This window comes from Bison bison, unplaced genomic scaffold (genome assembly GCF_000754665.1).
Source record: "Bison bison bison isolate TAMUID 2011002044 unplaced genomic scaffold, Bison_UMD1.0 scf7180017857213, whole genome shotgun sequence".
Classification (NCBI taxonomy): Eukaryota; Metazoa; Chordata; class Mammalia; order Artiodactyla; family Bovidae; genus Bison; species Bison bison.
This window is the reverse complement of record NW_011487786.1, coordinates 93928-105814: the sequence shown is the minus strand read 5'-3', so window position 1 is coordinate 105814 and position 11887 is coordinate 93928. Positions and strand designations below refer to the sequence as shown.

Below are 11887 nucleotides of genomic sequence, written 5' to 3'. Positions count from 1 at the left end.
AGCAATTCAGAAATTGAAATTTGCAGTTATGGAGAGAGAAAAATATGTGAAATCAGACAAAGACTTGAAAGAAAAGAGATTAAAACTGAAAATATTAAATTAGATTATTAGATGGATTTAGGAAATTTTAAATAATATATATTCTAATTATTGTCTATGTTATGCTTATGTATTTCACTTTAAATGTCCAATCCTTAGACACCAAAAGCCTTCTAGTACAAGTCTGTTATAAATAATGAGTTCTATCAGCATTGCTATAATAGGAATAAGAGAATATACTTATCAATGCCATGGTTTTGGGGAAGGGAGAGTAGCTTTTAGGCTCCAAGATATACTGATAAAGTGAACTTCAGAGATAGTGCTCAGGAAAAATGACCCCCTACAATAGCTAGAGATCTGAGAAGAGGGCTGGACTTCCTACAACCTTCCTACAATACATAGGTGAGAACTCAAGCCAATATGAAAGTAAAACAAAACAAAAAAACAACAACATTGGCTGCAAGACTTGTGGAGTTCTTATCTACAGAGTCTATTTCCTTCATTAAAAGACTCAATTGCAAAATACATTTCTTCGGTGAGGTTTGGGGATGAAAATGGGAAAACTACAGTAAAGTAATACATTCAAGGTAAGATGCACCCAAATGTCATAAGCATTAGAATCGAGAAGATACATGTTATAATCAAAGAAAGATGTGGAGTTCTTTCAATATGTGTTTTTTGAAAATTGTCTATTCAACCGGGAATTGCCTATTTAGTACCGAATATATTTTAAGTTTTGTCCTAAGCATTCAGGATTAATAATATGGAAGAGGCTCTGCTTTGCTTCTCTGGAGCTTATTTTCCAGGGAGAGTAACAAATAAGGAGCAAGAAAATAAATGTGTTACCTTCAAATAGTAATATAATCAATAGAAAAACAAAACCAAATATAATGATGGACTGAAACTTGATGAGAAAGACAATGGCAGAGAGAACAGCAGTACATGCAAAGACCCTGGGGCTGAAAACAGCTTCACATGAGCTGAGGCCAAAAACAAGGTCTGTGTGGTCACAACAGAGTGAGGTGGGATAAGGCGTGAGGGATTAGGGGCAGGACCAGATCCTGGGGGACTGGAATCATCCAGATGTTATTTTTAGAAGAGGAAACTGAAACTCTTAGAGTGAAATGACTTTTCCAAGGCACATGGCAAGGGAGTCATAAATGTGGAGCTAGAAAAGAATCTGCTAAGTCCTATTGATATTCCCAATGAACATAACATACCTTACTCATGTGAAAACAGACTCCAGAGGAAGGTAAAAAAAAAAATTATCTATGAGAATCAGAGGCAGTTTTTATTGTTTTTGTATGCTAAGCTGTGTTCGACTTTTTGAGATCCCGTGGACTGCAGCCCTGCCAGGTTCTTTTGTTCATGGGACTTCCCAGGCAAGAATACTGGAGTGGGTTGCCATTGCCTTCTCTCAGGGATTGAGCCCTGGTCTCCTGCATCATCAGGCAGATTCTTTACCACGGAGCTGCCTGGAAAGCCCATTATTGTTTTTGTGAACTGTATTTATCTTCAATTAAGCCACAGTTGACTAAGTGAGTATTCTGTATTTTTGTGCCAGCTTGCTAAAAATGCTGTTGGATATCAAAAGAGATGAGCTCTTATTCTTCTGGTTATTTACATCTCACTGAGAACATGGATTTTTCCAAGAGATGATATTTTTAAAAATTTACTGATGGAAACGTAAATAAATAGAGACTGAGCTGGGATAATTTAAAAATACATACTTCTTTCATCCTGGTAGGAACTGGAATCTGTGGTTATTCACTGACATGCACGAATGGCTCCCTTGGAAGCTTAATGACCTAGAAAAAACAACAAAGGAAGTGACTGTTTCCCTTTCCTTCTCCAGCCCTCTATCTTTGAGCTAGTTATCTATTATAACTTTTCTAGCCTTCTCAGGAGAGTTTCTTTATTTCTATGACTTTATGGCCTCTTTGCTGATAACTCTGTATCTTAGTTTTCATATGTAATCTTTCTGATGAATTTCAGTGCTTTCTTACCTCATAGGGTCAGTACCAATATTAAAAGCAAAATGTAAGTGAGTGTGCTTTGCAAATTGTAAACCATCATTCTAATGTTAGCTGTTCAATATTTCCACTAATTACCACTAACATTCTCATGTCAGACTCATCCTATTCAAACCCAAGCTCATCAGTGTAATTTAAAATCCTCCCCTTTACTGTTTATAAGAGGAGAAAACTGGTTAAACCCTGATTTGCTCTTCCTTTAAGTTTAAATTTACTGTCCTAGCTGCTAATGTCTCTTTCTGATGAGGTTGGTTATAAATATTCTATTCCACGTCAGACCATAAATGAAATTACATGTTTTGGTTTGGATGAAAAAAGAATAATTATACAAAAATTATCAGGTGACTGTCTCACACATAAGTTGCCTTGTCCTGTATCCATTCCTTTCTGCAAATTCCCATCTCTTATATTAAAGATGTCTAAAACTAGCACAACATTGTAAGCCAATAGAGGCATTAGTTATTTTATCTTCCTACACTCAGAATTTAGAACTGGACTCTACAAATTATTTAGTTGCTAGGCTATATTTGACTCTTTTGTGACCCCATAGACTATAGCCCACCAAAACTCCTTGTCCATGGGATTTTCCAGGCAAGAATACTGGAGTGAGTTACCATGCCCTCCTCCAGGGGATCTTCCTGACCCAAAGATCAAACCCACAGTTCCTACATTGGTAGGCAGATTCTTTATAGGAAGCCCACTCCACAAATAGTAAGAATTGATAAATGTGTTCCTGACACCTTTAATAACTTAGATTATTAAATTTACAAATGGTTTATGTCATATTTTCAATAGAATTCACAAAGTCCATGTTATATGAAAGGAAATACATATAAACTGGGAGTAGAGACATTGAGCAAGTATACAACCTGCTAAAATCAAGAGGCATATAATTTAGTAAAAGGAGTAAATCACATAAATAAGTACCTTACTCAGATAATCTTATGTATCACAAGGTACCACAATGATTAGGCTAAAGTGCTAGGAAAGCATAAAGAAGCAAACTCAGTTAATTGAAGTCAAAGACAGCTTCCTGGAAGATTTCTGTAACTGTCTTAAAGGAGAGTTCATGTCTGTGATTGCCTTAAAGAACACAAAGAAGGTGAACCTCAAGGATAAGGAGAATTGGATGTCCCTGACAGAAGGGATGGTCTAAGCCTGCATGGGAAACCATTTGTTCCAAATATTTGCAAGGGCAAATTGATGGAGGCATCATCCCTAGCGGTGATGCATTGCTCAGGGGCTGTAGGGGTTGTGCAGTGAGAAATATGGGAGCTTATAAACTAGCCTTCAGTGGATGTAGGGAACTGACCTGGAGTATCAGCAAATGAAGAATAGTCCTGTAGCTTGATGCTATAATCAGTATTTGAAAATTAAAAATCAGTCATACATTTTCTACTTCCTTTTGCAACCTAGTTGAGAGTTAAGCATAGGACTCAGATGGATATAGAAATGTGAGCTTTATTTTTGGTAGTGTTGGGTTCAAGAATATGGTGTGACTGTATATTCAGACTGGCTTTTACTGTTTTATCTCCAAGTCTAAACTTGGGAGGACACACCAAGAATGAGTCAGAATTCACAGAACAATAATTCTAGCTCAGTTGGCTGCAGAATCACAAATGTGGATGTACATATATGAAGATACATGTAGAGAAAGACCTCTAGATCAGTTCTTCTCAAAATGTCAGTGAGGAGTCACCACTTTTTTAATGCCCCCAAACTGTAGATTAATACTTTTGTTAAATACAATAAAATTAATTAGTAGAAAATTTTTAAATGTATTGAATATACAAGCCTTGTTTTATTATTATATTCAAAAGGCATAAGATGTATTACAATGCATAAAACCAGAATAGACAGAGGAAAAAAATAAAGAACTTACAGAAATTGTACACATTGTTTCTTGAAAGAATGCATAGAGGTGACTAATGTAGATAACAAATTATTTCATGAGATTTTGCCATTCTGCAACTCTAGTTAAATGAAATTTATAAGTGAAAACCGAAAGCCTTATATTAAAAGCCGATATATACCTTTTGAAGCAATGCCATGTATGCTGCTGCTGCTGCTGCTAAGTTGCTTCAGTCGTGTCTGACTGTGCGACCCCATAGACGGAAGGCCACCGGGCTCCCCCGTCCCTGGGATTCTCCAGGCAAGAACACTGGAGTGGGTTGCCATTTCCTTCTCCAATGCATGAAAGTGAAAAGTGAAAGTGAAGTCGCTCAGTCGTCTCCAACTCTTAGAGACCCCATAGACTGCAGCCTACCAGGCTCCGCTGTCCATGGGATTTTCCAGGCAAGAGAACTGGAGTGGGGTGCCATTGCCTTCTCCAAATGCCATGTATATCAATATTTAAAATTTTAATGTATCAAATGAGCTTACACTGATTTTGCTAATTTATCTAACAGGTTTGATTGATGACAATACTACTTCTAGGAAATAATTTCTGTTTAAATCATATTTTGTGTGTTGGTTTGATTAGTTATTTTGCTAATATAAATAGTCAGAAAATCTATCTGACAAAGGTTTATTAAGTAAAATGGCAGAGATAATTTTAAAGCAATGACACCACTATAATTACATTTGCTTATCTTTTATTTATTTATTCCAGCAAAGCTATGCTTTCATTTTATCTTCAGTTTTATTAATAGCCAGTTTGAATAATTTATCCTAAACTTTACAGTTGAATTCAAATGATTTTTCAGTTTAAAGAGTAATTTCTGAATGTCTGGAATTTCCTATGTTCCTGGAGTTTCTTATGTTGGATTTTGTTTTGATAAAAAAATAAAATTCAAAACATTCTATTAAATGTATTATTCAGTGACAGTCTTTGTAAATGTGCAATATATAGCTCATAACTTATTGAAAATTATTGTTACTTTAAGGATATGTCACAACATTCTGGAGACATTTTGACCTCCAAAATTTCTAACTTCCATATTTGCCTCTAAAACTTACCTACTATTAGAAAGTATGTTGCATAAAAGCATTAGGATGTTAATATTGCCATAGAGAGTCAAGTTAAAAAAAATCTGTCTATCCAATTTAATTCCTTAAGAAATGGGACCAAAAGGTCATCTTATGGTAATGAAGATCCTATATGCGAGACAGCAAAAGAGGCACAGATATAAAGAACAGACTTTTGGACTCTGTGGGAGAAGGCGAGGGTAGAGTGATTTGAAAAAATAGCATTGAAACATGTATATTACCATATGTGAAATAGACTACCAGACTAAGTTCGACTTAGTCGAACTTACCAGACTAAGGGCACTCAAAGCTGGTGCACTGGGACAATCCAGAGGGATGGGATGGGGAGGGAGGCTGGAGGGGGTTCGGGATGGGGACACATGTACACCCGTGGCTTATTCATGTCAATGTATGACAAAAATTACCACAATATTGTAAAGTAATTAACATCCAATTAAAATAAATAAATATATATATATTTTTTAAAAGGTCATCTTCTTTTGCAGAAATAATGAAAGTTCATTCCATAGTTCAAACATCTTAATAGAGCTTTTCACTATAATAACCATCATTCCTCATAGGCAGAAACTTGTTTTTGATCAGCTTCCATACTATCTATCACAAAATAAAGAGAATAACCTTGAATTTAACACAGTAAGTTTTATACAGTTCCTTATTCTGATTATCTAAACACATCATTCAGTTTAGCTTTTATTTTCCCTAGCAAGCCTTTAGGTTTACATTCTGATGTAATTAAGCTCATTAATCTTCCTAGCTACACCAGTGTGTTTACCCATAACTATCACTGTTTCTATCAGTCAGTTCAGTCTCTCAGTCGTATCTGACTCTTTGTGGCCACATGGACTGCAGCATGCCAGATTTCTCTGTCCATCACCAACTCCTGGAGCTTGCCCAAACTCATGTCCACCCGAGCTGGTGATGCCATCCAACCGTCTCATCCTCTGTCATTCCCTTCTCCTCCAGCCTTCAATCTTTCCCAGCATCAGGGTCTTTTCAAATGAGTCGGTTCTTCACATCAGGTGGGCAAAGAATTGGAGTTTCAGCTTCAGCATCAGTCCTTCTAATGAATATTCAGGACTGATTTCCTTTAGGATTGACTGGTTGGATCTCCTTGCAGTCCAAGGGCCTCTCAAGAGTCTTCTCCAACACCACAGTTCAAAAGCATCAATTCTTCAGTGCTCAGCTTTCTTTATAGTCCAACTCTCACATCCATACATGACTACTGGAAAAACATAGACAGACCTTTGTTGGCAGAGTAATGTCTCTTCTTTTTAATATGCTGGCTGTCTAGGTTGGTCATAGCTTTTCTTCCTAGGAGCAAGTGTCTTCTAATTTCATGGCTGCAGTCACCATCTGCAGTGATTTTGGAGCCCCCCAAAATAAAGTCCCTCATTGTTTCCACTCTTTCCCCATCTATTTGCCTTGAAGTGATGGGGCTGGATGCCATGATCTTAGTTTTCTGAATGCTGAGTGTTTTTTTAAGCCAAGTTTTTACTCTCATCTTTCACTTTCATCAAGAGTCTCTTTAGTTCTTTGCCTTCTGCCATAAGGGTGGTGTCATCTGCATATCTGAGGTTATTGATATTTCTCCCAGCAATCTTGATTCCAGCTTGTACTTCATCCAGCCTGGCATTTCGCATGATGTACCCTGCACATAAGTTAAATAAGCAGGATGACAATGTACAGCCTTGACATACTCCTTTCCCCATTTGGAACCAGTCTGTTGTTCCATGTCCAATTCTAACTGTTGCTTCTTGACCTGCATACAGATTTCTTAGAAGGCAGGTTTCTATCAGGACGTATTTTTACACCAAGCTTAAACCCTAAACTACATATTGTATCCTTCATTCATAGCTTTACATACAGGTCTAAGTTGGTTGTATTTGTCAGCAAGAATGCTAAAAAAATAATTATTCCTTCACATCAGTTCAGTTCAGTTCAGTCACTCAGTCATGTCCGACTCCTCACGACCCCATGAACTGCAGCACACCAGACCTTCCTGTCCATCACCAACTCCTGGAGTCCACCCAAACCCATGTCCATTGAGTCAATGATGCCATCCAACCATCTCATCCTCTGTTGTCCCCTTCTCCTCCTGCCCTCAATTCCAATGAGGTGGAATTGAGGTGGCCAATTGAAGTTGGCCAATTGATGCGGCCAACTTCGCATCAGGTGGCCAAAATATTGGAGTTTCAGCTTCAACATCAGTCCTTCCAATGAACACCCGGGACTGATCTCCTTTAGGATGGACTGGTTGGATCTCCTTGTGATCCAAGGGAGTCTCAAGAGTCTTCTCCAACACCACAGTTCAAAAGCATCAATTCTTCTCAGCTTTCTTTATATTCCAACTCTCACATCCATACATGACCACTGGAAAAGCCATAGCCTTGACTAGACGGACCTTTGTTGGTAAAGAAATGTTTCTGCTTTTTAATATGCTGTCTAGGTTGGTCATAACTTACCTTCACATCACTTTCATATTTAAATCACACATAAAATAATTATCATGCTGGTAATATTTGTATATTCAAGTTGCAATTATAAAAGAAAAATTTGCCGGCTTTACTTGTCCTGTGATTTGGACTTCCATATCATTAAACTCTTAAATATATGAGATTACGTTGTATTGACAAAAGGGGAAAAAGCAGGTGCTCTCACAAGTAGTGAAGTTTGGATTCCTCACTCAGAAGTCCTGTCTCCTTTGCACAGTGGGCTTGTTATTTATGGTTTCTGGGCCATAACTTAGTAACTGCTTTCAGACACTCCAGGTTAGAATATGTATGAACATGTTCCACAAGGAAAAGACCTAACATGAAATGACTTTTCTGGAATAAAAAAAAACAACACAGCTACAGTAGTATATATTTTTTATTTTTGATAAACTATGAATTTTTTCTGTGATGGTATAAACACAAAATAATTTTATGCAAACTAAAAGCAAATATAAACTGTACATGAGATATTGTGAAATGCCTTTTATTACTTCATTCTATTAGGGTTACCTAGGTGGAGTTAGTGGTAAAGAACCCTCCTGCCCATGCAGGAGACATAAGAGACACTGGTTCCATCTCTGGGTTGGGAAGATCCCCTGGAGGAGGGCATGACAACCCATTCAAGTATTCTTGCCTGGAAAATTCCATGGACAGAGGATCCTGGCAGGCTACAATCTATAGGGTCACAAAGAGTTGGACACAACTGAAGCAACTTAGCAAGTACTACAGTTATGTACCTCTGAATGGAAGGATGCATTTTTTTGAGGAGGGGAAACATTATGAAACTAATGATGTTTATTATTAGAGTCCAAAAGTGATGTGGATCCAACAGAGTTTTTCCTCAGGATGACTCTAAGCCACATAGCCTTGAGTAATGCTATATTAGTGAAAAGGGAAAGGGAAAGGGAAGTCACCCAGTCGTGTCTGACTCTTTGCAACCCCATGGACTGTAGCCTACCGGACTCCTCCGTCCATGGGATTTTCCGGGCAAAGGTACTGGAATGCATTGCCATTTTTCCTTAATTAAATCACCCTACTGGGTGATTTACTCCTGTTACTTTTATCTTCACAACCACTTCTTTGGGAAGATACACCAACCACCACAGCACAAAGGAAAGAAATCAAGATCAGAAGATCTAAGAAACTTCTTCAAGGCTACTTAACAGTGGAATTTTATTCAAGCCAGGTCTGCCTGATTCAAAAGCCCAGCCTCTTTCCATTCAGCTGGTATGTCTCTTTTTAGGGGTAAGGCAGAAACAATGCTAAATCAAAATGACTATCCTTGTCCATTTCTAGATGACAACTAGGCTTGTCTTTTTTGTAGAGCATAGCTCATCTCCATCTGAGTTTGCTGCTGCTTGTCCAATGGGTTTTCAGAGACCTCTCTGCTCAGTCTCTGCCTTTGCCCAGGTTCTGAACGTGTGGGGCATATAAACCTGGGGACCAGGAAAGTCAGCGGAGATGATTACAAATCTCTGCTAATTCCTCATTAACACCTCACAGCTGTGACTAGCAGGTTCTCAATCCCTGTAGGGGCTCAGGGTCCATGGCCCTCTGAGGGGCACAGAGAAGAAATTCATAAGTCCTTCTTATCCCCACCTGTTCTCTCCCAGGCTGACCATAGGAGCATCTTTGGAATCTCCTAGGTTCTGGATGTGCTGACTGCTGAATTGATAAGCTGGAGCAGCAGGGACTGAAGAAGTGTTGGGTAGAGGGAGGCTGGGTGCCTATTCCTCATCTTTAACCTCTCTTTCACAACAAAGAGGTAAGAGAGCCCTGTTCCATCAGTAGCATGAATTCATCAGCCAAGATCAGTCACATCCTAGAAAGAGTTAGGGGGCTCTTGAAAAGGTGTCTTTATTCCCTAAGGCAATGGCAACCTACTCCAGTACTCCTGCCTGGAAAATTCCATGGGGAGCCTGGAGGCTCAGCCTCCACTGAGGAGCCTGGTAGGCTACAGTCCATGGGGTTGCAAAGAGTCGGACACGACTAAGCAACTTCACTTTCACTTTCAAGCCCAATACTGAAAAGTCCCACTAAACTGCCCATCCTGGAGGAGATGCTTCCAGAAGCCCCTCAGTTTTGGTGGAAATGAGGTGTTCAGACTTTTTCTCAGAGAACAACTTTGGGATGCACAGGAGAGTACCGTGCAGCAGGCCAGTGGGGACATCAAGTTTGAGAACTGGGACTAAGGCACCACCACTCCCTTTCTCCTGCTCACCATTCCTGAGCCAGAATAAAGTGAAAATGTGGAGGTGAGGGACAAGGAGTTGGATTAGAAGACAATGCTGTCGTATTCCTCATTTATTTAGAAATGGTCTTGTATTCAACCTCCTTTGCTTGGGTCTGCTATTGGCAAAGGATTTTTTTTTTCCTTTGGTCTAATCAGATCAAATCTGAATCCTTCAGTCTCCTTTTAGCTGCCCTCCACCCCCTGACTGCCTTTTTTTCTAGACTTAAGACCATTCTACTTTCAAATAGCCTTAGTTCAGTCCCTGCCCACCTTATCTTTTTAAGATTTGATAAAGGACTTTTTGTCAGATTGTGAAATTAAGAACTAAGAATGCAGCAGAAAGGACCATGAGAAGAATGGATTCCAAGAGTTACCAGAGGGTTAAGGATAAAAATATCAGTAGTGCTTAACATACGCTGGGCATTTACTGTGTTTAAGCTACTACTGTACCTTATGTTATTGCTTTATATATGTTAATTATTATCCCTGATTTAGAAACAAAGAAACTGAAGCATAGAGAAGTTGAGTATTTTGTTTAAAGTCAGAAAGCTTTTGTGTGGCAGTATGAGGATTGGAGACTGGGTAATCTGGCCTCAGGGTAATGAATCTCTGTGCTCAAGTGGGAATAAAGAGAAGCAAGGAAAATGTGTTTTTCTCTCACTCTTATCTCCTCATAAATCAGGAAGGGGATTACAAACTGTTTAAAGGAAGTTTCAGAGTGATTAATCAATTCACTCCCAAATCATATAAGAAAACTGAGACTCGATACATGTTGTTTGAATCAATTTCTTGAACTCTTTTGCACTCTGCTTTCTTTTTTTCTTAATGATTCCTGCTACACTTTATATGTTTTTTGATTTTCTACCCTTTGCTGGAGGGAATACCCTGTTATAACTTGGCAATGAGGAGGAGGACTTGGCAGGAAAAGTAGAGCAGGCAGATGGAGGCTAAGAAGGGTGCAGCTGTGCCTGTAGAGAACCCAACACAGAGCAGAGGCTGAGGCTAGAGGATGGGAGCAGGGGGAGTCCCCCACTTCCTCTTCTTCCCCTTCACTTAGCCCATGAAAATATATTAAAAGGGTAGAAGTGTGGGCTGTAGATGTAGAGGGAATGGTGTCTTTGGGATTTTTTCCAAGAGGAAGTGGGCTAGTAGGGCCCACAGATCCTAAGTATAGGACTTTCTTATAGGGCTCCCATCTGGGAATGGATTGTGCTTGCTTTGTGGTTTTGTGAGAGATGTTCTTAGGCCCTGAGGGAGTTGACATCCTCCTTCCCTTGTCAAGGCTGAGAATGCCCTGTGGGTCCTGGCAGAAGTTTTCCAGGATCTAAAGGAGCCGCCATATCAGTTCACTTCAGTTCAATTCAGCTTGGAGTTTCAGCTTCAATGTCAGTCCTTCCAATGTCAGTCCTGAATAGGACTGACTTCCTTTAGGATGGACTGGTTGGATCTCCTTGCAGTCCAAGGGACTCTCAAGAGTCTTCTTCAACACCACAGTTCAAAAGCATCAATTCTTCGGTGCTCAGCTTTCTTTATAGTCCAACTCTCACGTCCATACATGACTACTAGAAAAAACAGAGCTTTGACTAGATAGACCTTTGTTGGCAAAGTAATGTCTCTGCTTTTTAATATGCTGTCTAGGTTGGTCATAACTCATCTTCCAAGGAGGAAGCATCTTTTAATTTCATGGCTGCAGTCACCATCTGCAAGCATTTTGCTGCTGCTGCTGCTGCTAAGTCGCTTCGGTCGTGTCCGAGTCTGTGCGACCCCATAGACGGCAGCCCACCAGGCTCCCTGTCCCTGGGATTCTCCAGGCAAGAACACTGAAGTGGGTTGCCATTTCCTTCTCCAATGCATGAAAGTGAAAAAATAAAGTGAAGTCGCTCAGTCGTGTCCGACTCCTAGCGACCCCATAGACTGCAGCCCTTCAGGCCCCTCCGTCCATGGGATTTTCCAGGCAAGAGTACTGGAGTGGGGTGCCATTGCCTTGTCCAGCAAGGATTTTGGAGCCCGTCAAAATAAAGTATGTCACTGTTTCCATTGTTCCGCATCTATTTGCCATGAAGTCATGGGACTACCCCATAGTAAGAAGTAAAATGAATCCT

At 39.5% G+C, this 11887-nt stretch overlaps 1 protein-coding gene across 1 annotated transcript in view; it reads left to right on the top strand.

Annotated features, from left to right (window-relative positions):
• Positions 1-2651: 2651 nt before the first annotated feature.
• Positions 2652-11887, top strand: part of LOC105003301 (olfactory receptor 52B2-like) — a 12591-nt gene continuing 3355 nt past the window's right edge. Inside the window, exon 1 of the mRNA XM_010860361.1 lies at positions 2652-2745. The gene's annotated coding sequence lies outside the window, so the exon portion shown is untranslated. The remainder of the gene's footprint in view (positions 2746-11887) is intronic.